Source organism: Sabethes cyaneus, chromosome 3, assembly GCF_943734655.1.
Source record: "Sabethes cyaneus chromosome 3, idSabCyanKW18_F2, whole genome shotgun sequence".
NCBI classification, from domain to species: domain Eukaryota; kingdom Metazoa; phylum Arthropoda; class Insecta; order Diptera; family Culicidae; genus Sabethes; species Sabethes cyaneus.
In genome coordinates this window covers 75,923,245-75,949,435 of record NC_071355.1, presented here as the reverse complement: position 1 = coordinate 75,949,435, position 26,191 = coordinate 75,923,245, and positions in this window count along the sequence as shown.

Below are 26,191 nucleotides of genomic sequence, written 5' to 3'. Positions count from 1 at the left end.
GACCGCATCAGCAGCTGTACATAATTTGGACACTTCCATTTGATTTTGCTGTAAGTGTCCAAATTATGTACAGCTGTTGAGGGGGTCCAAAATACGCTGGTTACCCTATAGCCACATTTGCAGGGGGGCAAATTGCACCACCGCAAGTGGGGCATATTGGCCTGCTTTAGCTTATATGAAAAAAATATTAATTGATAAAGCAAATCAAGCGTTTCATACCGTCGTTTTTGGCAGCGATGTCTTTTTGAAGCTCACTTCACGCAGTCGAATCGCAACAACTGGTTATTTACAGACAGGGATGACACATATAATTCTTTGTTTTTGTTGGAAAAATCTGGTCATCTGTACAGCGAGGAAAAATATCTGTGCAAAAATCTGTTCAATGCAAAACAATGAGAGTGAAAGAGACAGAGAGTCATTTTGCTGGCTATTTCCGTCCTTTCACTCTCATTGTAACAGTTCGAAAATCTGTTTAATCTAAATTTAGAATCTGTATTCTATGCATACAGATTCTGTACAGGCGATTTCATTCAAATATCTGTTAAACACAGAATAGTCCGTACCTGTGGCAACCCTGTTTACAGATTTTGACAAGAAAATAGCTTTTGGAAACGACGCAAAAAGTTACATCGTAAGCTGCTCAAAAACAAATTTATTTTTGCTTTGTTTTTAGAGCATGTGATAACTGTCATACTTGCATAGTAGGCTGGTTCCATCAAATACTATGGTTTCTGGTAGTTTTGCATTTTAATTTCGCTTATTTAGGCAAATCGAAGGGGGGGGGGGGGTCACGTTATACACAATTCCCCTATATAGGGTACCGGAGGAAATTTTCGGCCCTTGCCAGACAAGATTTTTTTACCAATTGGTAAAATAATATTTACTGAATATCTAAGTGTATTTTGATCTTAATAAAACGCTATTATTTGAGTTATAGTCGCCAGAAATTAAGTTGCTGCAACTATTTTAGGCCCATTTTTTATTATGGTGTCTGTGTTGTTTATATATCCGGCAAGCAGAAAGCGCCTTTATGGTACAAAGTATAACAGTTATAATGCAATCCCCAGAATAACTCAATGATTCGTACTGCGCGGGCGCCCGCTGTAATTTTCTTTTAGTTGTGCAATCTATACCTATAAAGAAGGATTTCTGTCTGTCTGTCTGTCTGTCTGTCTGTCTGTCTGTCTGTCTGTCTGTCTGTCTGTCTGTCTGTCTGTCTGTCTGTCTGTCTGTCTGTCTGTCTGTTTTGTGTTCCTTATAGAATCAAAAACTACTGAACCAATCGGCGTGAAAATTTGCATGTAGAGGTTTTTAGGGCCAGGAAAGGTTTTAGTGATGGTTAGAGACCCCTCCCCCCACTAAGAGGGGGGGCTCCCATACAAATGAAACACAAATTTCTGCATAATTCGAGAACTAATTAAGCAAATAGAACCAAATTTGGCATGTGGGTGTTTTCGGTGACAAGAATTTATTCTAGGGTAATTTGAGACCCCTCCCCTCTTTATAAGGGGAATTATAACTCCTCTCTCCTTTAAGAGGGGGGGTTTCCATACCAATTTCCTCATAACTCGAGAACTAATCAAGCAAATGGAACCAAATTTGGCATGTGAAGGTTTTCGAGGGCAAGAAAATTTTCTATGTTGAATTAGGACCCCTCCTCACTTTAAGAGGGGGGGCTCCTGTACAAATGAAATACCAATTTCCTCATAACTCGAGAACTAATCAAGCAAATGGAACCAAATTTGGCATGTGTGTGTTTTTGAAGACAAAATTTTTTTCTATGATGAATTGGGACCCCTCCCCACTTTAAGAGGGGGGGGGGCTCCTATACAAACGAAATACAAATTTCCTTATAACTCGAGAGCTAATCCAGCAAATGGAACCAAATTTGGCATGTAGGTGTTTTTGGAGGCAAGAATGTTTTCTATGATGAATAAGAACCTCTCCCCACTTTAGGAGGGGGGCTCCTATACAAATGAAATACAAATTTCCTCATAACTCGAGAACTAATCAAGCAAATAGAACCAAATTTGGCATGTGGGTGTTTTCGGTGACAAGAATTTATTCTATGGTAAATTGAGACCCCTCCCTCTTTATGAGAGGAATTGTAACTCCTCTCTCCTTTAAGAGGGGGGGCTGCCATACAAATTTCCTCATAACTCGAGAACTAATCAAGCAAATGGAACCAACTTTGGCATGTGAAGGTTTTCGAGGGCAAGAAAATTTTCTACGGTGAATTAGGACCCCTCCCCACTCTAAGAGGGGGGGCTCCTGTACAAATGAAATACAAATTTCCTCCTAACTCGAGAACTAATCAAGCAAATAGAACAACATTTGGCATGTGGGTGTTTTTTTTGGTGACAAGAATTTATTCTATGGTGAATTGAGACCCCTTCCCTCTTTATAAGAGGAATTATAACTCCTCTCCCCTTTAAGAGGGGGGACTTCCATACAAATTTCCTCATAACTCGAGAACTAATCAAGCAAATGCAACCAAATTTGGCATGTGAAGGTTTTCGAGAGCAAGAAAATTTTCTATGGTGAATTAGGACCCCTCCCCACTTTAAGAGGAGGGGCTCCTGTACAAATGAAATACCAATTTCCTCATAACTCGAGAACTAATCAAGCGAATTGAACCAAATTTGGCATGTGTGTGTTTTTGGAGACAATTTTTTTTTCAATGATGAATTGGGACCCCTCCCCACTTTAGGAGGGGGGGTCCTGTACAAACGAGATACAAATTTCCTCATAACTCGAGAACTAATCCAGCAAATTGAACCAAATTTGGCATGTAGGTGTTTTTGGAGGCAAGAATTTTTTCTGTGATGAATTAGGACCTCTTCCCACATTAGGAGGGGGGGCTCCAATACAAATGAAATACAAATTTCCCCATAACTCGAGAACTAATCAAGCAAATGGAACCAACTTTGGCATGTGAAGGTTTTCGAGGGCAAGAAAATTTTCTACGGTGAATTAGGACCCCTCCCCACTCTAAGAGGGAGGGCTCCTGTACAAATGAAATACAAATTTCCTCCTAACTCGAGAACTAATCAAGCAAATAGAACAACATTTGGCATGTGGGTGTTTTTGGAGGCAACCATTTTTCCCATGATGAATTAGGACTTCTTACCTTTTTAGGAGGGGGGGGGGCTCCCATTCAAACGAAATACAAATTTGCTCATAACTTTAGAACTAATCAAGTAAATGGAACCAAATTTGGCATGTGAGAGTTTTAAATGGCAGAATTTTTTTTCTGTGGTGTATTACGACCCCTTTCCCTTTTAAGAGGGTGGGCTTCCATACAAATGAAATACAAATTTCCTTATAATTTGAGTACTAATCAAGCAAATGGAACCAAATTTAGCATGTAGGAGATTTTTGAGTCTTGAATTTATTTTATGATAGTTAGAGACCTCTCACCCCTGTGGTAGGGGGATATGGACTCTCATACAAATAAAACAGAAATTTTGGCGAAACTCAAAAACTAATCCAACTCGAGAAATTCGAGACTCTTCCATAAAACATTAATCAATAACAAGACCACAAAAACTATCTATAGTAACACTAGATCATTCAGGACGAGCCGGTCGCGAGTGTTGCCGGTGACCCGCCGTCGGAAGCGCCGCCCACTGGGGGACTTGCAAAACTCGAGAAGTGATAAAGATCATCCGAGATTCATGATTTATGTACAACACAGGTTAATTTGTGGCAATACGAAGTTTGTCGGGTCAGCTAGTTAACAATAAAGCCGATTTTTGGCTTATTGTTAGGGCTTATCAAAGGCTTATCGTCTATCAAAAACCAGCTATATCTATTTGAAGATACCTGTGAAATTGTTTTAAGTACATAGCACGACCCAAGAGCCTATTCGGTGGACTGCTGTACTTCAACAGCAGTTCAAAGAGAGTCAGATGAGTTATGTGTCGGTGCTTAAAAAACGTTGCCTACATACCGGTTCATTGAAGATAGGGTTTATTTCTAATTTCCGTTGTACTAAGTAAAGCCACTCCAATTTTCATCATTTCTTGGCTGGTTATAATGAATACTCCAAAAGTTCTTGTGTTGATTTGACTCAAACACATTTACTTTCTGATCCGTGCACTTGTAATTTACTAAAAAGCGATTATTAAAGCATTTTATTGAAATTGCGCAACCGACTTTATTTATTAAATTCGTCGTACAGTTTTAGAATCCGTCCATCAACATTTTTCATCGTCCGAATTAAAAATCACAACAATGTTTACGAAATTAGCGGGCATGTATTTGTGTAGGACGGCATGACCAATATTATTCTGCAAAAATTTCTGCTGGTCATGCAACTTTCCCGGCTGCAGAATAACGACAATGCGTTGCGTGAGTTATTTTCATTTTATGAATGACGGAAATCGAAACAATTAGCCGACATTTTCTTCTTCGTCGCACGAAAAAAACGTTGGAAATTTGGGTGCTAGGTGGGTACGGGAGGGTATTTTCAGCAGGTTTCTAAATTCAGCCTATTTGCCTCTTCTTTCGCCAATAAAAATACTTTTCCGACATACAATTTTAATATGGTATAACTATTTTCTCAAGACTGTAAGTAATCTACTATTTTTTATTCAAAAAACGTCAAAACCACCTGTTCGTCCAAACTAGGCCATAGGCCGAAAAGATGAATACCATCGCTTAATGGGTTGAAAATACCCTCCTGTGCCCTAATTGTTTAATGAAAAAAAGCATTTAAATAAATCTCAGCTCACTTTGATTGATCGCGTATGATAGTCAGCAAACTAAAATATTGGGAAATAACTAATTTTGCGTTGTATGTCATAAAAAACGCTAATATTTTTAATAATTTGTGTTGGATAGGACGGGAATAGGCGATTACGACGAAGCAGCAATATACCCTAGCTGGTTTTGCAGTGACAACAGCTCACGCTATGTCCGAATGCACTTATTATTTAACTTTCATGCACCTCAGATTTCTCTTCACAGGATGTTAGTATTAATCAAAACAATTAATTTAGAGAAGGTCTTAAAATATTCTATCTTGGGTATTTTGAAAAATTCAATTTTCAAGGTTATTTTGGGGTCATCCCCTCTTAAGTGATCATATCCGTTGTATTCGACCACCTCCGATTTCAACAAAATTTGGTATAATTGTTCATTCCGACCCACATTCATTTTCCCAAAGTTTTGTACGGATTGATCAATCCCCCTTACTGTGACGCTACTCCATTTTTCTCAGATTTTCGAAAATACTCATTTTTCACTTTCACGTCCATATACACTACCGCCAGAAGCAAGTGGTAGCCACTCAAAAACATTACATGCTCCAGGCGCGTCTGCCTAGCACATTTGTAGTAGTGTAAATGATGGTTTGTATGAAATTAGCAACAAAATGAATTTTCTGCTATTGAATGAAAATTGATTTTTATTTTTATATCAAAGTGAAATATTCGTGTTCCTCCGTGATAAAAAGAAGTAGAATTTTTCTGTGATATCGTATTAACAGCTGTTTAATTTCTATAATGAGTAAACGTGAACATAATTGTGTGTTTTCCAAACCATCATCGAGAGCAATTGGGGACGATTCAAATATGACGTCCACCAAATTTCTGCTTTTTTAGACCCCCCCTCACCCCTCTGTCCGATTGTGTCACAAAACTCAAATTGCCCTCCCCCCTTTGGACGTCACACAAACTCAAAATAAAAATGAAAAGCGTGTTGAAAGTAAAAAGTGGTTTATAAAAATACCTTAACCTTTTAAGAGTTAATGTATAATTAACAAAAATATAGAAAATAACAATTAATAAAAAATAATAACTGCGAACAAGAGCTCTAACAACATTCAATTGCAAATTGTTACAAATCAATGAAGAAATGAAGCTTTGGTTTCAATTGAAGTAGCACGGCTCCGCTTCAAAATAAGCTTCAATCTGCGTCGGCGAAGCAGGTTTCACTACATCGTGACGATAGCTTTTAGACTTCATTGTACTTTTCTATCCAATATTTAGTAAAAAGCTAGAAACATTGATAGCAAATGAAGTGAAATTGATGTGTAAATTGATCCTTCAATTGGCCCTGCCAGCGTTGCTGATATTGTTGATATTGGTTTTGCGCGAGAAAAAAAGAAAGGGAAGTGTGTTTGCTTTTGTCAACACTCACGCGTTGACAGTTCGGCACGAGATTTCCTGTAAGTGCGAGCAGTCTACGAAATCTCTTTCAACGCTGGCAAGGCCAATGTAACGCGTGGTCTATCTAGGTAACATTGACAAATTGTGCCTGACTTTCAAGCACCGTCAGCTGGAACAATAATTTCGAAAATCGAAATGAATCAATGAGTGATGAATGACTGAGAAACATATTTTTGCAGCCTTTTGATAAAAATGCAATTTTTTTTCGACGGATCACATTTGCCCAGACCCGCTCCCCCCCCTTTGTCATAACTTGTCACAAAATGGACACCCCCCTCCCCCCATAAGCAATGGACGTCATTATTGAATGATCCCTTGCTTCTGTTTTCTTCGGTCTAATTTACGTGCTAGTTGAAAAACAGTGGTTTTGATGTTTATTCAATAAAAACTAGCAAATTACTTACATTTTTATGAAAATAGTTATAACACATTTAAGCCTAGGAGTGATACGTTGGTTTCAGTATTGTTACATAGCGGCAAAGTTTTTATTTAAGAAAGCGCAGCAAAAGACAGGGAATGTAGGCCGAATTTAGTAGTGTGCTGAGAATACCCACCTATATAACAACAAATTTATTTCTATTTAAGGTGAACGTTTTTGAGGTTTCCAGTTATATTATGTTTGAAAAACAAATGTCTTGAAAAGTTTGGTTGAAGTTTTTGATCATATTTATCCAAAGTTATGTTTTTGGCCAAATTTAAAAAAAAGGTTGGTTTATGTTTTTGAACGTTCAATTTATAATTTAGACATTTTCGCCCTCTATATGGCTTCAACCATGTCGCAGCGACATTGCTCTAAATCATCAAATATCAACCGAGCCAAAAATGTCAAGGTTATACGACGCAGAATTCGACCTCCGATTAGAAAACTACAGAAGCTGGATCCGACCGGAATGACGAATGAGAGAAGAGCTAGAAACTATGCCCGAACGCATAAAAATTTCCGATTTCGTTGATTTCTCAGCAAATATATTTGATCTGGCTCGGCTTTTCGACGACGATCTAGAATCCGTCAATGCGGTCAGCACCGTTCCTTGTTCATGGCACACATGGTCTACCTGGACGGACTGCACTGGGAACGGCACCGGGAGCAATTCGAGCGCAATACGTGGCTAATTCGTTTGATCTTCTGCCGACTACTGGCTTCTGAAAGTAAGCTTATCCAGTGAGTGAAAGACTGCCGAATCGCGCTTTGACCTGTGCGACTGACTGATGGAGCTCATCATCATCATCATCATTGTGGTTGCAAAAGTAGCAGTGCGATCGTCGTCTGCGCCAAGGGAAGCGCGCGATTCGGGGCTGGCTGACAATGAAATTGAACGACTTTATAAATAATTATAAGCGCGCTTCTGCGACGACAACGACGAAGACGACGACGATGGTTGCAGACTCTGAGAAGGTCCTTGCTGAATCCGTTCTACGATTGAACAGCAACAGTCCCGCATCTTAAGTTTAAATATGCCTCGGTAATCGTCACACTGACGCCTAAATACAACGCTGACTAACGAACCGAACAGTCACAACAACATTATCCTCCCATCGGACCTTCGGCCGGCAGCCGCCACCGCCCTGCCCACTAGTTATTAGTCACTAAAGTGGTAAAGGGACACCAAAAGATCACCATCGAAGAAGGTTTTAATCACAAATTCGCATTCACCTGGCCGCCCGTCATCCGTTCGTCCGTTCGTGGCGGGCTTGGAGGGATTGGCTATTCGCCAATCGCCACCCGCCGTGCCGTGGTCGGTCTCCAAATACGGTTCGACAGTTGAGCGAAAGCAACGGAGGCGAGCGCAAGAAAAAAAAACACAGCCAAATGACTTTATAATGACTCGGAATGACGGTCCGGTACCGTATAATTATCGGGAGTAGACTTCGACAAAGATCATCTCCTGCTTTCTCGTGGTGTGGTGCAACGACTTGCAGCCCCGCAGTCGTAGGCCGGTAGCTGCCTAGTTCCCGGCGAAATCACTTACATTAAATGCAGCTTCGGTAGGCTGGAATCATCCGGTGTGGGACTTTGTCCGGTTGATTGATTTAATCGATGCTGGAATGGGAATAATTTTGGTGCATGATGATAAAAACGCGGTTTTTGGATAACTACAATCTCATTTGAAGTTTTTACTAGATTTTTAAATATCTGCAAACAAAGTTTATTCTTTGGTTTTAAAATAAATGGACATTAAGAATGTTCGTGTTATTTTTTAATCGATTCTGTCTAAATGGTTGATAGGTATATATCTATGAACGGCTGATCCCAATATTCTTTAATATCTTTGATATGAATTCTTATATCTGACTTTATACACAAACAACGAACTATTTCGCTTTTTCCAATAATAATAATAATAATAATTCATGTTTCAATTATTCCATTATCTACCGCATCCAGTTTAACCTGCTGAATCAATAAGTTTTAATGGCCCAAACGTGACTTGAGTATTTCCCATCAGCTCACGAGTGTCAGTGTATCTCTCCAGTACAGTGGTGAGTCGAAAAAGCGGTCCTCGAACGACGAAAGATGGTTTCGCAGCTTGTCTCTCGTCGTCTCGGGCGCACTGCCGAGCAGCATCGGAAGTTATATAACTGAAAAACCGGAGCCCGATTGGTGTGATGCTAATAAAAATTAAATTTTGGACTTTTACAACTGTTAAATTTTCTTCACTGTTGATTTCGGAAACTTGTTTAGAATGTGCTCATTTATTGTTCATCGATTACGCACGGCGCAGATGGTGGACCGTTGAACAAGTGCCTTCGAGGAATTCCGGCTGCAACCGGGCACTCGTCATAAACCTGTCATAATTGCATCGATCATTCGGTTTACTCGGAACATAACCTTTAAAATTCCACCCATCAGCGGCCGGCGTCGGACATTAAACGCAGGTCACGTTTGGTAATGGTTTTTCGAGCCGAATGTTGTTGCTTTTAATAAACTGTGAACCATTTTTCGCCTAAGCACGGATGCGGCTAGCAACCGCTTAGTTTCTGCCGCATGCAAATTTCGGTAACACATCAACACCTTCCCTAATGGGAAATGACTACGACCGGCTCGAGTGCCGGATCCTTTCCTGCCATTCGCAACACATGTGAGTAATTTATCTTCGGTGCGTCCCTTTTCTTGGAGGAGTTTTAACAATCTTACACGAAGCGGTAGTTTCCTTCTGTTGTGTGCTTGATTGTTTTCCTGTGCAAATAATCTTCTGATGGGTTGGTTGGAAGTAGAGTGGATAATATGTGATCCCATTAGGAGGCAAACACGGAAGTCATCTTGCGGATGTTGTTCGTTCTGCTACTCACTCTGCTTTCAACAATATAAGAGCAGAGGTGACACGGTCCGTTCCATATATCAACCGAAAGGAGGAAAAATCTTGTGTTTACATTTATCATAGAAAGAACAGTGCAAAATTTTGCCTAAAATCACTTTAGTCGTCCAAATCGGCATTAGAATAACTAACTTGAAAGTCCCTTCCAATCCTTGTCTTACTCAGTTTACCTCATTGAAAGTAAAAACCTCCAAATTAGCCAAACAAACCTTAGACCACCTGATGGCTTCATTACAATAAAGCCCGTATCGTAAGACGGAATCTACCCATAAATAATACATCAACCCTCATCGTGATGAGCTGCCCGATTATTCGGTTTCGCGATGATCCTCCACCGAAGCCGCAGCTCGAGTTCCAGCTGGGAACTCGTCAGACGTCCGTCTATTAGAGGCCGTAGAAGTCCGTCCACCAAGGTAACCTCCTCGAAACTACGTTCTTGTAGTTTGACACGTGACGCCACGTACGGGCCGTAGCCTATAGGGTTACCCGACGTCCTTCCGCAAGGTGGGACAACTAGGTTCGGGTTCGGATAGAGGTGGTCCTCCCTAAGTTACGGAGCACGGAGCGAACAACTGGAAGAGGAAGTGCTCGTCAATGTTTGTACTGCGGCGCCTGTTTTTCAACCTTTCTCCTCACCTGATCTCGTCGTCATCGTCGTCGTCGTTGTCGTTGTCACCAACCGAACGCAACCGCTGCCGGTAGCTGCTGGTTGCTGGCGATGTTCCTCCTCGTCCTGAATCCGCCTGGCTGGGTTGGTGCGCATATTCTTGCATTTTGTTATCATATTTTAAAATACTTTCAATTACCGGCACAGCAAAAAGTAGTGGAATTTTTATTATATTACGAGTGGACTGCTTTTGCTGCAATTGCTCTCCTGTCAGAAGACGTCGCGACCAGGAAGGTAACCGGGTAACCAGTTCTGGACACCGCTCCTGGGGAGGAATGGAAATGTCAACCAGCATAGGGATGGGAAACAGGAAAAGCGATGTGTAGGTACGGTGACTCATGCATCTGCTTCGGTTCGACTCCTGAGGTGGTTTGATTGCATAAAACTTGCGGTAATTGTTTCTTTGCAATGCAATTTTCCGATTGCCGATTGCTGATCGCTTCTTCTTGTGTGCTTAGAAAATGGGAGAAGATGGATGCATTAGGACAGATCTGGTTGACGTTATGGTTAGCTACTAAAAATGTTGCTTTTAAACCAAAAATTTCTATCCAGATGTGTGATATGAGTATATCATTGATCATGAAATATAAAACAATTGAACCGATATAGCCATCTCACACTATTTTTCAACGACTTTCTTGACTTCTAGCTCTAGACTCCTAGACTTTCTAATTTCTAGTTAACTGAGATCAACTTAAAACTACGCAAAAAATAAGGAATAGCCGGGTTCCATACAAAAAATGCCCCCGATCGCAATTATATTATGAAACTAGCTGACCCGACAAACTTCGTATTGCCACAAATTAAACTGTGTTGTACAGAAATCGTGAATTTTGGATGACCTTTGTCCCAATCTTGAGTTTATGGGTGGATTAATATTCAAATTGGGGAGTTCATGGGTGGATTAATATTCAAATTTTCCTCACAGTAAAGTAGAAAACAACTCCCCCTATTGCTTAGCCTGATAAAATAAAGCGGATAGCATTCATATATTCGCCATGATTATATAACATTTCGCCGAATATCATTTTGCGGAACACCACTTCTGACCATAACGCGGAATACCATTTCGCGAAAACCCTTACGCGGGATGTACCATTTCACTGAAAATCTTTTCGTGGAAAGTACCATTTCGCAGGGGTGATCCTCTCCTTACTCGCCGTCGCTCCTTCAGACCCTACTGAAGGAAAGTAATAGAGGCCAGTAGACCTAGGAAAATAAATAAACTTACATAGAGGTGATCTCTGTTGGGGGGCTGCCCTCCGCAATGACTGGCGCTTCCGACGGCGGGTCGTCGGCAACACTCGCGGTCTGCGGCCGTCTCGTCCTGATAGTTTTTAGGTGGTCTTGTTATTGACTAATGTTTTATGGAAGAGTCTATAATTTCTCGAGTTAGGTTAGTTTTTGGTTACGCAAAAATTTCCGTTTTATTTGTATGAGAGTCCTCATCCCCCAACTACACGGGTGATGGGTCTCAAACCATCATAAAAAAATCCTGCCTCCCCCACGTGCCAAATTTGGTTCCATTTGATTGATTACTTCTCGAGTTATGAGGGAATTTGTATTTCATTTGTATAGGAGCCCCTCTCCTAAAGTGGGGAGGGGTCCAAATTCATCATAGAAAAATTTCTTGCCTCCGAAAACCCCCACATGCCAAATTTGGTACCATTTGATTGATAAGTTCTCGAGTTATGGCAAAATTTGTATTTCATTTGTATGGGAGCCCCCCTCTTAAAGGGCGAGGGGTCATAGTTCCCCTCCTAAAGGGGAGAGGGGTCTCAATTCACTATAGAAAAAATTCTTGTATCCAAAAACATCCACATGCCAAATTTTGTTCCATTTGCTTGATTAGTTCTCGAGTTATGCAGAAATTTGTGTATCATTTGTGTGGGAGCCCCCCTCCTCGGGGGGGAGGGGTCTCTCACTATCATAAGAACCTTCCTCGGCCCCAAAAACCCCTGCATGCAAATTTTCACGCCGATCGGTTCAGTAGTTTTCGATTCTATAAGGAACATACCGACAGACAGATAGACAACAGACAGACAGACAGAAATTCATTTTATTCATCGGCCAGGCCAACTGTGAAGTATTGCCGCAAAGACGATAATAAGAAATAAATCTTGTGTGAATAAGTTATTCATACATAGATGCATTTCAAAATCAACAGGGGAAGAATAAACGGGGACGTCTCGTACCAGCCGTTTCTGATTAACTGTAAATTTGTTTCGTTGGGAGTATCTTTGCTAATAAAGGTTAAGTGATACTCCGGACCCTCGGGGATGAACTTATGGCATTAACCAAAGTCTGGCTACAATAGGCCAAGGTTATAGCGCCTTATTTCGCTCTCTGAAAATAGATTAATCTCAATACCCAAAAATTTATCCGCAGACACAAACTAACCGAGTAAGAGTTCTTCTCTACAGGAGTAGCATAGAAATAAACTCCCATTCGACCCGTCAACGTCTGCAGAAGTGCAAAAACATTCAAATGGGAAGGTAATCGAATAGTACTCTTTAATTATTTATACCTATCGTTTAAGGAGTACAATATAAATACTAAATGAGTTCACTTATCTTGCGTAATCCAAATGTATATGATAGTAATGAGAAAGCTGCTCTCCATACAAACAAAGCTTCTAAGCTGGCTTCCAAATGCGTCATTCACATATTTGTTGATAGGAATTCATGTAAAAAATTATGTCTTCAAACAATTAGTTTCATCCCTTGCATCTTGAGCTGCAGTATTTTTCCGTGATAATTTCCGCAGCATTGCAAACTCCTTAGCAATCCTCCTGCAAACTTCTTCCAGCTCCAATCAAAAATCCGGGACCGAGCCTCGCGTCCAAAAGGCAAGCCGATCTCTCACTCACTTAAAACTTATCCGTTTAACACTAATCACTTTGCAATGCAATTGCCAAGTAAGCATTTATTTAAGAATTTTCGGAGTTAAAAATTCATGACGCGAAATAATATATTTCGACCATTCGCGGTCACAGTTTGCTGCGATCTCCCCAATTAGGAATGAAAACGGATTTGAAATTCAACTTAAAGTAGGACTTAAGCCCCAAACACAATGCATACGGATTTTACTACGTTGCGGCAATTTGGCAGTTTTTCCATGGGTTTTCTGTCAAATTTCCGCAACGTAGTAAAATCCGTATGCATTGTGTCTGGGCCTTTAAAATTGAACCTGTACGTATACTTCAAATTAAATTAAAAATTTTACTTGAGATCGGTCCTGAAATTTCCCTTCCTTGTGTCGTTTTCCTTCTTTTTCTCTCTTCCTTTCGTCTTTTCCTGTCCTGCTTTCGCCCTCTTCCTAAATCCTAAGTCAAGCTTTTTCTGTTTTCGGTCCCAGTTTTCGTTTTTTCGCTCTTTAACTTCTTCCCTATCCTTTGTTTTTGTCTATTCCGTTCTGCCCCTTATTTTGTCCAGCTTTTGTTCTTTTTCTGTCTCGCTCTTTTTTTCTTTCCCGTTTATCCCTTTAGTATTTCTTTTCCATTTTTTCTCTCCAATTTCTTTTTTTTTTCATCTCTTTTTTCCTCTTTTCTGTTTTCCGTTTCTTCTGTTTGCTGCTCTCGTATTTTCTCTTGTAATTTTCCTCTTTTTCTACCTCGTTTTTTCTCTGTTTTGTCCCGTTTTTCTCTGTTTTGTTCCGGTTTCCGCTTTTTCTATCTAGTTTATCCTCATTTTCTTTATGGTTTTTCTTTCTTTTATGTCATTTCGTTCTTCCTCTTTGCTTCTTTTTCAGTCCAGTCTTTTCGTTTGCCCCCTTGTTCTCTTATGTTATCTTTTTATGACTCGTTTTCTCTTTCGTTTTTTCTTTCTTTTTTCATGCTATTTTTATAATTCTTCTCTCGCGTTTTTCTTCTTTCTATTCCGTTTGTCCAGTTTTTGTAACGTTTTCTTTCGTGCTCTTTTCCGTTTTTTCGCCTTCTCCTAAATTTTTGTGCTTGTATTTTCGGAGAGTATTAGGAGGTGGGCTACCTCTAGATCCATCGGTTATTCATTTTTGCATAAGCTTAGAAAATTTACTAACATTTGTATAAGTAAGGCCACCGTAGTGACAAAAACTTTTAAAAATATTTGTAATGATATTTTTAAAAGTTTTTGTCACTACGGTGTTGGGCTACTGAAGGGGGGGGGGGTGGTCTGCGAAAAAAGAGAATTTTTTAATCGAGCGAAAATATATGGATTTTATGTATTTTTACTTAAAGTTTTAACGTGAAAACCAAATCTATTCTTGCTTTTAATATATACGTTATTATTTTCCATTCAAAAATCTACGAACAAACGACAAAAACGCAAGAAAATCTTTTAGCTGATATTCGATAAATGGACTTAAAACTGGAACTATTTTTAGGCGATTAATTTACCTATTGCAACAATGGCTGCCGACTTCTGGATTACATACATTATTTTGTTTTGCATGAAATTTTACAGAGAAGGTGTATATACAGTATGCCCCAGCCTGCACTCTTAAATGATTCTACCTGTAAATAGGTCGGATTTAGTTAAAGCTAGGTTGAAAGTACTCAAAATGCCCTTAAAGTGTACAAACTCAAACTTTGGGTAAAAATTTCAACCAATTTTGGCTACTTGCTACCGATAATTGAATTATTCTCTATGACAAATAACGCAATTTTAAGTTCCTTCTACCAATTTTTTGGTTGAAAAACTACTCAAAATCTGAGTTTGTACACTTTAAGGGCATTTTGAGTAGTTTCAACCTAACTTTAACTAAATCCGACCAATTTACAGGTAGAATCATTTAAGAGTGTGGGCATGTCAATGTGAATCAGTAATAACGGATGGAGCAAATTTCATTTTTCGCATGTAGCATACATTTAGGTACATTACTCTCTGGAAATTTTCTGATACGAATATCTTACTTATTTTATTTCTTCGGCGACAATTCGCTTATCAAATCCATGTCCAATTCAAGACACGTCTCCACGTTTCTCAGTCTTGGGCTGCCGCTCTCCAGTCGCCCCCAGCACCCGCTGTTCTAGCATCCACGACAATAGCGCTGTCTTCTGTCTCGAAGTCATCGGCCCCTGTCGGTTTCTCTGCAATTTTTTTTGGCTAATCTCTTATCCGGCATTCTTGCTACGTGGCTACGTGTTTTATTCGCTTCATAAAATCCGCAACTTTGTATACTTGGTTTATTTTATTACTTGCTGGTGGAAGAGCAGCTAGTCTAAGCCCTCGATCGCTGGTCAGACACCATCGGCGATCTGAGGGTGTGCATTCATCAGCCTATTTTCCGAAATGACTAGCTCGATCGTGAGCCACACGCCTGCTCTCAGGATCGGCTGAAACAATTTTACGCTAATCAAGAATTTCGGATGAGTGTGCAGGCACTAAGTTTCCTTATCAATTACAATTATCGTTTATTACCTAAACCTCACCTACTCAATCGCAATGTGGTATTGGGCCGGCCGGCTTCGTCTGCTGCTACTTTTCCGTATGAAATTCTCTCCTCCGTCGATATGACTGCGATGTTTGCTGCCGTGCCCGTAGTGACGGCTATCGGGCTTGCTGCTAGCCACGAGAACGATAATCGGTGGATAATTCACGATCTCGGGATGCTTCCAGGCATTCGTACAGGCGTTGAACTCCTTCACCGCGTACTATTGGTTACTTCATCGACACGTGGTACAGGTGAAATCCCGCCAAAAGGTATCACTGGACGGTCGAGAGGCAAAAGTTAGTGGTTTCCCAGTATTTGATGTGTGTCCGAACGACCCGCGGAAAACTTGCGATAAAACTCACGGGTCCTGAATAGGAAGCATTGTAGGAAAATGGGGAGGTTAGAGCTACTGGGTCATAAGTCTTGGGAGCGTTAAATTCCACCAACCAAAACGAAGCATGCTTGATCAATCAAAGCTCCAAATTATAGGTACACTTCTGATCCACTTTCTATAATTTATAGTATCAAATTCACTATCGGTTCGATATCCGATTCTTCGATATATCTGGCTGAATAGTTCTTAGCACTCACTATTCGATGTTTCATCGATGGTGGTTAAAGTGGAAAAGACCTTTATGATTTGCTCAACCCAGTAGCTTTCCCAGGTACCTCTCTAATTCAGCAAAATTTTCTCTCTAATCGATCGAATTAATCGTTTAATCGGGCAACTCAGATTGATCCTCCTCAGTGGCAGGGTTGTATACCATGCGATATCATTTTAATCTTCTAAAGTCGACTTATGACTGGAGTGTATTTTTGTATTTCTCTCAGCTAATATCGAATTTTCCTTACTTATAATAACATATATTTATTTAGATTACAATTTATACACTTATACAATTATTTTATAAACAAGATGACAATACATATTTACATATTCTATATGGTTACTAGGGATGCTATACCGGTTTTACCGAAACCGGTTGTACCGGTATTACCGGGCTATTTTCCAATACCGAATTACCGGTTTTTCCACGATCAAAAACCGGTATTTTCGGTATTTTTTTTGCATGATCAAATAATAACTCAATAAGCCTGAATCGCTGGTAAAACTTTTGAAGCATAGAGTAAACTTAATTTCATGATTGAACCAGAGTGCCTCGTGTTTTTCAAGCAGCCGTCTCCATTCAACTCGTTCCACTCCATGGGCTATTCGTCGCCAATTTCCCATTTGTCTCAGAAGTCGCAAATTTGATCGAGCCATCTTGCACGTTGAGCCCCTATGTTCCTGGTGCCGATGGGGTCGTTGAAGAGAACTGTCTTCCGGCATCTTCGACGTGTCCATCCCACCGTAGCCTACCGACTTTCGTCAGCTGTACGATGAATCTCCCCGAGCAATGCTTTTAGTTCGTGATTTATGCGCTTCTGCCACTCTCTGCTTTCAGTTTGTACTCCACCAAACAACATCTGAAGCACCTTCCGGTCGAACACGACAAGGGGGCGTATTTCCGCCGTGAGCGATGTCACAGCTTCAAGTCCGTAAAGAACTACCGGTTAAATAAGGGTTTTGTACATTGTCTGCTTCGTACGACGGCGTATGCTTCTTGATCGTAGCGTTTTGCGAAGAGCAAAGTAGGTCCAATTTCTTGCTTGTATGCGCCAAATAATTAAGACTATTGCGTAATAGAATAAATGTGCGATATCAGTGAAGCTATTCAGAAAATCTTCAGTTGCTAGGACAAACTGGAATAGAAATAACTTTATGTTTAGTTAGAATAACCTGTTGGCAGGGCTGAGACAATTCTGCGGGCTTCAATCATCACTTCAATCGTTTCTGTCCGATCTGAGAAGCAACGATTCGCTTTACTTATACGATGAGGAATTCATGAAGAAAGAAGATCTCGTCGCAGTGCTAGAACCAGTCTGCTGCTGTCGAATTGCTGTACCGGAAAAATTGCAAACTTTACGAACTACGAACTCTAAAACTACTCTCGGAACACCTTTCAGGTACCGCACAACTGCTGTTCGAGTTACTGTATCGTTATAATTTCAGAGAGAGCTCGTATATTTAAATTTATTCGTTTTATAATTAACCGCACCATTCGGGATGACTTTGTAGTATTATTCAAGGCTTCAAGGATGTTTTGAAAACAAAATTCTGCAAGGTTTTATTATTTTAAAAGTCAATGGAATAAATTCAGAAACCGAGTAGGCAGAGGAACCAAATCAACTGAACTTCCAGTTTTAATTTATCATAAATGTCAGTATTCAGTAAACTTTTGAACAACGGTTTTCCTAGATACATTTCTAATTTGCCACTAGGAATTGTTCTTTCTTTCTCTGTGAACACCGAATAAAGATTCTCTGCCTCCGGAAGATTTTCATTAAAATTTGTTCTCGTTTAAAAGATGACACGGTAAATACTCTTCGCATTGTTAAATATTATTATTTTAATGAACTAGCTCAATTAAAAAAATTGAGTACCATTGATTATGGAACGATTCTCTTCAAATCATATAATTTTTAAATGCAGTTTTCAAATGTTAACTTTTACCGTTTTTTTTACATTGTGGCTGTGATGGTATTAATAAGAATAAGAATAAGAATAAGTTAACTTTTACCGGTTTTTTACCGGTTTTACCGGTATTGCATTTATCAATACCGAAAAACCGGTTTTCAAAATACCCCCCGGTATTGGCATCTCTAATGGTCACATGAAGTGGTGTGCCTAAATGGTAACAATTTCATGATTCATGATTCGCCAAGAGTTGATCACAGGATTTTACGCTCAAAACACCAGGAGCTCGACGGTTGCTCTATTTCAACCAGAGAACCACCGGGAGAATTAGCGTCTTATAGAGCGAAAGTTTGTACGGAGTTACTGGCTACGTAATCCGTAGAAGGCCCTGTTGGCAGCCGCTATGCGCCTTTTTACTTCACGACTCACATCGTTGTCACATGTCATTAACGTACCAAGGTAAAGAAATTCGTCGACCACTTCATTCTTCATCTTCGTCTATCGTTTAACTGAATCTTACGCCGCCTTGAAGTTTATCGACAAATGGTAAGTGTGCAAGTATAATTCTTGGAATTTATGGAGGATTTGTCTTGTCGCAAGGGGAATGTTTGGTCCGTCTTCGTCCATCACACCTCGAACTTCATCTTTTGCAGCTCTCTTGCTTTTTCGTTCGCCTAGGTCCATACCGTTGTGGTTTATTTCCTAAATTACTCGTCGTATGAACCTGGAGACAGGCGCTCACAGCTGACAAGGCTGTTTCTTTTGCCAACACTCAGCGGAAGCCTCCTGCCTCCTTCTTTGGAGTAATGTGACCTTAGTTTCCACCGGGGTTGGTTATTTGGTCTCCGCTAAGGTTGTTCGTATTCCGGCTGGGAGAAGGTAGGTAGGAGGTAGCAGTTGCTGAACAAGAGGCTGAGAATTACTGAGGGACCTATTGTATTCCTACAGGTACGCGTGATTACTGATGGTACGCATTATTCAGCCATTTAGCAGCCTATTGCAGACACTTCTTTAAAGTACCACACCTACTCAAGGGCTGTAGAATGGCAGAACATAGAGTCGAAAATCAAATGCGCAGATTGGGAGGAAGGAATTCTTTCGTCCTGTCTTTGGGAGATATAGCCTTTATCTGTCGACCAATGCTGACGGTCTAAGAATCATAAATTTCACCGCGGCCAGTGAAATGACCATCTGTAGCACCTACTTTCCACGTATGAATATTCGTGAATACACCTGGAGGCAGACTCTAGCTTTCAGATCGATCATATCTTGATTGATGCTCGGATACTTTTCGGATGTCATCGATGCATGGTCTTTTCGGGGACCAAAAGTCGGCTCTGACCACTATCGAGGCAAAGACTCGCACTGAAGCGTCTTGTTTTAACATTCAGCGTTTTACGGCATATGGCCATGTATCCCCCGTGTAAAAAAAGACTTGAGTGTACGCCAAAAAGCTTGTTCGTCGAATCATAGAACAGCAAGAAGAAAGGGATGAAGATATAAGTGGGTTATAGAGAAACCTCCATGGTGCAATTGAGAGGTGGTTGGCACGATGCGTGGAAGACAGCGTAACAGCTAGCTTAATGCTTTTTCATGCCTGTGATGTGCAATAATAGTACTGGCTACCTGCTTACTGACAAAACGGCGGTAGCAGCCAGGTGGAAGGAACATCTCCAGAAGCTGTTGAATGGTGAGGTAAGCATGGAGCTCAGCAGGAACAGGATAAAAAGTGTGTTCGGTGGTCAACACTAACACAGGAGGAGATTAAGAAAGCAATGAGTGAGTGGAAAAACGGTAAGGCTGATGGGAAGAACGGTATCCCGACTGAACATCTTAAAACGGGGAGCGAGCGGCAGTACAAAACAATCCACCGGATAATAGTCAGGATCTGGGAAGAAAAATGCGGAAGGAGTGGTCGGGTGGCCTCATTTGTTAAATTTTTAAAAGAAGACATCGACTCCAGTGTAAAAACTACCGAGCATTTACATTGCACAATTTTGCTTACAAGGAGAAGACTCTATCCTGTTCTGTAGACTGAGACCGTCAGTAGAGTGCTTCGTCGCCGAGTATCAAGCTGGTTTTCGTGAGGTTGTACTCCGGGAGTACAACTTGCAGACTCATCATCTGTTTGTGGACTTTAAAGCGGCGAATGATTGGACTGAATCACTGAAACGAGCTGTGGCAGATAATGTTAGGATATGGTTTTCCGTTGTTAAACCTAGTTAAACTGAGCGATCTCTTCAAATACAAATAAAATCATTTTTTTCAATTAAACATAAGTAATTATGTAATTTGTAATTTGTAATCGTAATTGTAATTTTGTAATTTGTAATGTAATTAATGTAATTATGTAAAAGCGCATCAACGTAACCCACATAGATTAAAATCAATACATAGATAAACCGCATATTAAATTTTGTTGATTACTATCAGTAGCCAAGTTGTTTTAAGTAATTTTGAGTCCTTAAAAGAAAAATAAATTCCACTGGGTGCTCTTTCAAAATTAGAATACGTTTTAAAACCCTTTTAGTTTTGCTCTTTCTCAGCCTTAATTTTTGTTTAGATTGTTAGTTGCTGTCCAGTTCTCTTGAAAGCTTCTTGGTAATGAGGGTGTAAAGGATTACATAAAAAAAGTTAAGCTCTAGGTATTGGTCTTTATATCGGTTGCTGATTCAGAGTCTTTGTTAAGATGTACGAGGTCTGCTAGTTAGGACCTTTGGGCTTGAAAAAGCTGACATATCTGGCGCGCTGGAGACTCACACACTTCATGCAGCGGTGCTATCGTTGTTAAAAGTATTCCGAAATGCCTACTTTCGGAATGAAATTTGGTTCATTGTTGTTCTTTGAATAATATTCTATTAATGCTAATATTTCCTCTCAGTATGTTACCATAACTTTTACATAAATTTATCATAACTTTGAACATAAATCATGCTACCCACAGTTTGTCAGCCGGGTGAGCAATGCTCTTCGTTAAACCAAAAGGCCTATTAATGTCTCAGGGTCGGCACGGTTTGGAGATACATAGCAAGACTTTTCGTATTTACATGCAATTTATTCTCGGGGTATTCTGACCTGACTTAACCTAACCACGTGGTTCACTTTTCTCTTAAGTACTAATGACATGCGAATTATAGCTTACTCTACTTTCTCACCCTCTCGATGCTGGATCTGTCGTTTCTGGTCGCACACGCGTCCGTGTGGCCAAACTTCCTCCCGTAAGACGTTCACCGCACTATTCGCATTACGAGGTTCTGCCGTACACCTACGAACCGCCGCCACGTGCTAACTGCGGGCCTTGCTCGCCGCCACGTGCATCAACGAGCCTCGGTCGCCTTGATTCCGTCGTCCAACGAGCTCTATGTAGTGGAGCGCGTCCCGCGCGGTAATAAATCTGTCTCGGGCCACCTAGCCGATCGATCGTTCCGTTTCCTCAGCCTCAAGCGCATCGGCGAATGCGTCGTAGAAGAAGATGGCGATCGTCTCGGTCGTTGTTTCAGCCGGTACTTAATAATCGAGAATGTTGGGTCCTGTATTTACCGTATAAAACGGCCAGTTAGTTTTAATGTCCTTTCACCTTTATTTCTGGAGTGGGACCAATGGAGCTGATAAGTCTTACCTGACTCAATATCCATATGGTGCAAAGGATATGGCAAGTAATATGCCCACTCTGCTCTCTAGCAACACGGCTGCACTAATCAAATGATCGTATTGGAATGGCGGAACATTGGATGTAGATTGCGGATGCTGTCCGCGATCGCTTGCCGTTTAACGTATTGTCTTGATCGACAACGGCCTCTATTAACCTTATCAGGCATATCAGTTGATCGATTATTATGGCACATTCTGCCCTGTGGTAGTTTTGTAACGGGAGCAGGTGATTGCGGCGTTGTTTTAGACAGCTTCTAATTCAAACGGTTACATTATCCCACACTCCCTCGAAAATAAATTGTTCTAAATTTATTTTCACGAACGACAGTTAACCGCAAATCATCACGAAAACAGCTCCAGGGTTGATTTAAATTCCGCAATCTTCTTAGAATAAACTATACAAACAATAATTTAAACAAATAATTACGCGAGGGACACTTCATCTGTTCCCCAAATTAAATTATAGCAATGGTGGGAATCTGTCTTAACCTTCCAATATCAAACTGAAACAATTATCTCCGTTAACTAATACTGTTTCCTCTCAATATTCAACGTTTAGTCTCCTTTCAATAGCCAACAAATAAACATGTACAGGTTGCGCGGTCCTGTAGCACGCTAAGTGTTATTTAGCTAATCGATTGCTCAACAACTGATAGGATTTAGAAAATAAAAGTGTTAGAAAATTTGCAAAAAGTACTAAAATTGTCAGTCGGTGATAGATTACTCCCTATATTGATGCTTAGGATCAACGGGGCATTCATTAGAATTTGGCATCGGAGACGTGATTGCATTTATCTGTTGTTCTTCTAATGGGCACAAAGAGGCATAATATTTCACTGACCAAAGCATTTAGTTTGAAAGGGTATTGAAAAAGTTGCTGTATATGAAAGCATATCGTCCTTGATCGGAGAATAGTTGTGAAAGAGTTGGCTTCCTTCTCAAAGCTCGGGGGTATACAAAACAAAGTGCACTGTGCTACTAAAACACACATTCGAACAACATAGCTTGTGGATGTGGCCACATCTAATACATCTTAATTCCAATTTCATTCTAGTTTAACTGCTTGAGCTCATTTAAAGTTCCGTATTCTCTTGAACGAAAGATTGTATTCATTAATACAAGAGATTCATTTTAATTTGGACCTGGTTTAATATCTGCTGCGGAGAATATTCCGATATTCTTACCATTTTCATCCGCGAGTTCGTACGAGCTTGTACCTCGCCGCGATAAAACTGTACACGGGGTATACGCGGGACCAAGTTTTGCGTTGTAATTTTCACCGGCAGACGAGAGGTGAAAGTTACGCTTAAAAACGTGCTGCCCTACCTCATAAATTGGAGATTTTATAGGAAATCTTAAATTGTAACGAAGCTTATTGTCATTATAACTTTTCTGAATGTTTTTCTTCACTATTTCGTAAATTTTCTTGTCCAGATTCTGTTTTTGTTCATCTCGTTCAGTATTAGAAATTATTCTGGTATCACAATCGCGTTTATGCTCTTCGCCACGCGTAACAATTTCATGTCCATATATAATTCTGTAGGGGGTAAATCCTGTCGAAGCATGGATTGTATTATTCAGAATATGTTCAATTTCTGCTACACGAGAATCCCATAAGCGTTGATCAGCTTTTACATAAGTTCTAATACATGCGTTAATTGTCCTATTGAGCCTTTCAGCGGGATTTGCCTGGCTATGGTATCGGGCATTCGTCCAATGTTGCACCCCATAACCATCTAAAAAGCTTTTAAATTCTCTGGCGAGAAAGCTACTGGCATTGTCCGATATTAGGTATTCGGGAACCGAATAACGCCTGAACCACTGATCTTCGAGTATGCGGATTGTAAGTTGAGAAGAAATTTTCTTTACAGGTGCCAACAGACATAATTTAGAAAATAAGTCTATTGCAACGAATAGGTGAGTATTTCCCGATTTACTTCGTGGTAATGATTGGATATAATCGATGGCTAAGATTTGAAAAGGCTTAGTTGTCAGTCGAAGCTGACCCATTTCTGGATTCTGTGAAACATTGCTTGGCTTAGATTCTCGACAGATAGTGCATTTTTGGATATATTTTTTTGTATCACTAGCCATTCGTGGCCAAAAATAAGATTTCTTTAAACGGTTCAGCGTTTTTTCGTAGCCTATGTGGAGTTGCTTATCATGTTCTTGCTGTAGAACCTCAGTTCTAAGCTCATTTGGAACGCATAATTTCCACTCGAAATGAAAGTCTAATACTTCATTCTGCTGTGGTACGAATTTGAAAAGTTTTCCTCCCTCAATTTTATACTTATCTACTTCCCAAGGGTTAGCTGAGACTTTTGCAAATTGGTTAGCATACCAACTATCAGAATTGCCCATCTTAATTTCTTCCACGGCTCTAGAAAGTGCGTCCGGAATGATGTTATCCTTTCCTCGCCTATGTATAATTTCGAAATCGTATTGTTGTAGCTCGATGCTCCAACGACTTAAACGCGAACTTGATTTCCACTTTCCTTGCCTGATATATGTGAGCGCAGAAGAGTCGGTGATAACCGTGAAATGAGTTCCCTCAATATAACAACGAAATTTTTCTATTGAAGCTATCACTGCTAAACCTTCTTTCTCCGCGATCTTATAACGTTGTTGAGCAGGGTTCAGTTTTTGCGAGAAGTACGCAATAACTTTCTCCCCATCCGGAAATGTTTGCGTGAGTATGCTAGCAATTGCATAGTCACTCGCATCAGCTTGAATGCAAAACGGTAAGTTAAAATTTGGATTCGACAGAACAGGAGCCGTGATCAAACATTCCTTAATTTGATTGAAAGCATGTTCCGCTTCATCAGACCAAACTATGCCCTTTGGCTTATTCTTTAAGAGATTCGTAAGAGGCGCTGTTATACTACTAAAGTTATAAAGAAACCTTCTATAGTAGTTGGCCATGCCCAAGAACCTGCGTAAGGCTCGGACTGATTGGGGCCTCTCATAGTTGATTATGGCTTCCACTCGCTCTGCGTTCGGTCTCAACCCATCCCGACATAAAATGTATCCCAAATAAGGCAATTCGGAGACACAAAATTGTGACTTCTCTATGTTAATCGAAAGATTTGCTCGAACCAGTCGCTTTGAAACTTCGCGAAGACTTTCTAGATGCGCTCCAAAGGTGTCGCTAACAATGACGATGTCATCTAGATAAATGAACACCCCTGGTTCCAGTTCTCCGTAACTAAGCACGTCGTCCATTAATCTGGCCAAAGTGGCCGGACTATTAACGAGTCCGAACGGTAACCGGGTAAATTGGAATAATCCTTTTCCTAATACCGAGAACGCGGTATATTTTCGTGAGTCCTCTTGTAGGGGAATTTGCAAGAAGGCTTGCGATAAATCAATGGTACTAAGGAACTTACAAGGACCCAAGCGACCCAATATGCGGTCCTGGTGAGGAAGAGGATACGCGTCTCGCTTCGTACGTTCGTTCAAACGACGGGCGTCTAAACAGAGGCGTACTTCACCTGTTGTTTTAATTACGGGTACTGTCGGTAAGCACCAGTCACTCTTACTCTTTTCTATTACCCCTTGGCGGATCATTTTGTCTAAGGCCTTATTCATTTTATCTTGTATAGTCGGAGAGATTGGATACGGGTTTATTCTAATAGGTGGTTGGTTTTGAAATTCTTCTTTCAGCTCTATATGATGACGAATCAAGTTAGTGCAATCCAAATAGTCGTTATTAGCAACTTTGAAGAATGACTTTACTTTCTCCAATTCTGTTCGTTGACAATCTGTCAATGAACAATCTTCTTGTGGTAACGCTGATACATCGCATTCGGTTATCAACGAGGGTTTTATACCGAATGCTTCCCAAAAATTGTGACCTAAATAAAGCTGCTGTGTAAGAGTTGGTGCTACAAGCGTGGAAATAATTTTTGTTCGGTTGTTAAAGGTAATCGGCAAGTTTATATATCCGGTGACCGGTACTTTTGCTCCGTTCGCCGTTTTAAGAATCACATTACAGGAGTGAATTTTCAGCTGTAAAGCTTTCCTCAGCTCTTCTGCTCCTGTACCGATAATAGTTTGATGTGCGCCACAATCTAACAGCCCTATTACTTTAATACCCATTATGTCAACTTGAGCGTGTGGGCGATTATCTCCGATCACGTTCACAAAAAGTTCCTGCAAATCAAAATGTTGGTAATCAATATCAGGAGGTAAATACTCCCTTTTCAAACGCTTTTCTAGACCATTCCAACTATGGAAATCACCATTCTCTATCCCATCAATTAACCAATCTTTTGCTCTCCCCGAAAAAAGATGAATAGCTGATCGGAAGAGTTCCTTCTGATTCACATCTTCCGCTATACACCGCATCTTGACTTCCTTAAGGAATTCTATAAGTCCACGACCATTGTCGCGACCGTCATATCGAAGCTTCCAATCGCAAACTGATACTCGCTTAAATTTCTGAGATTTTCGC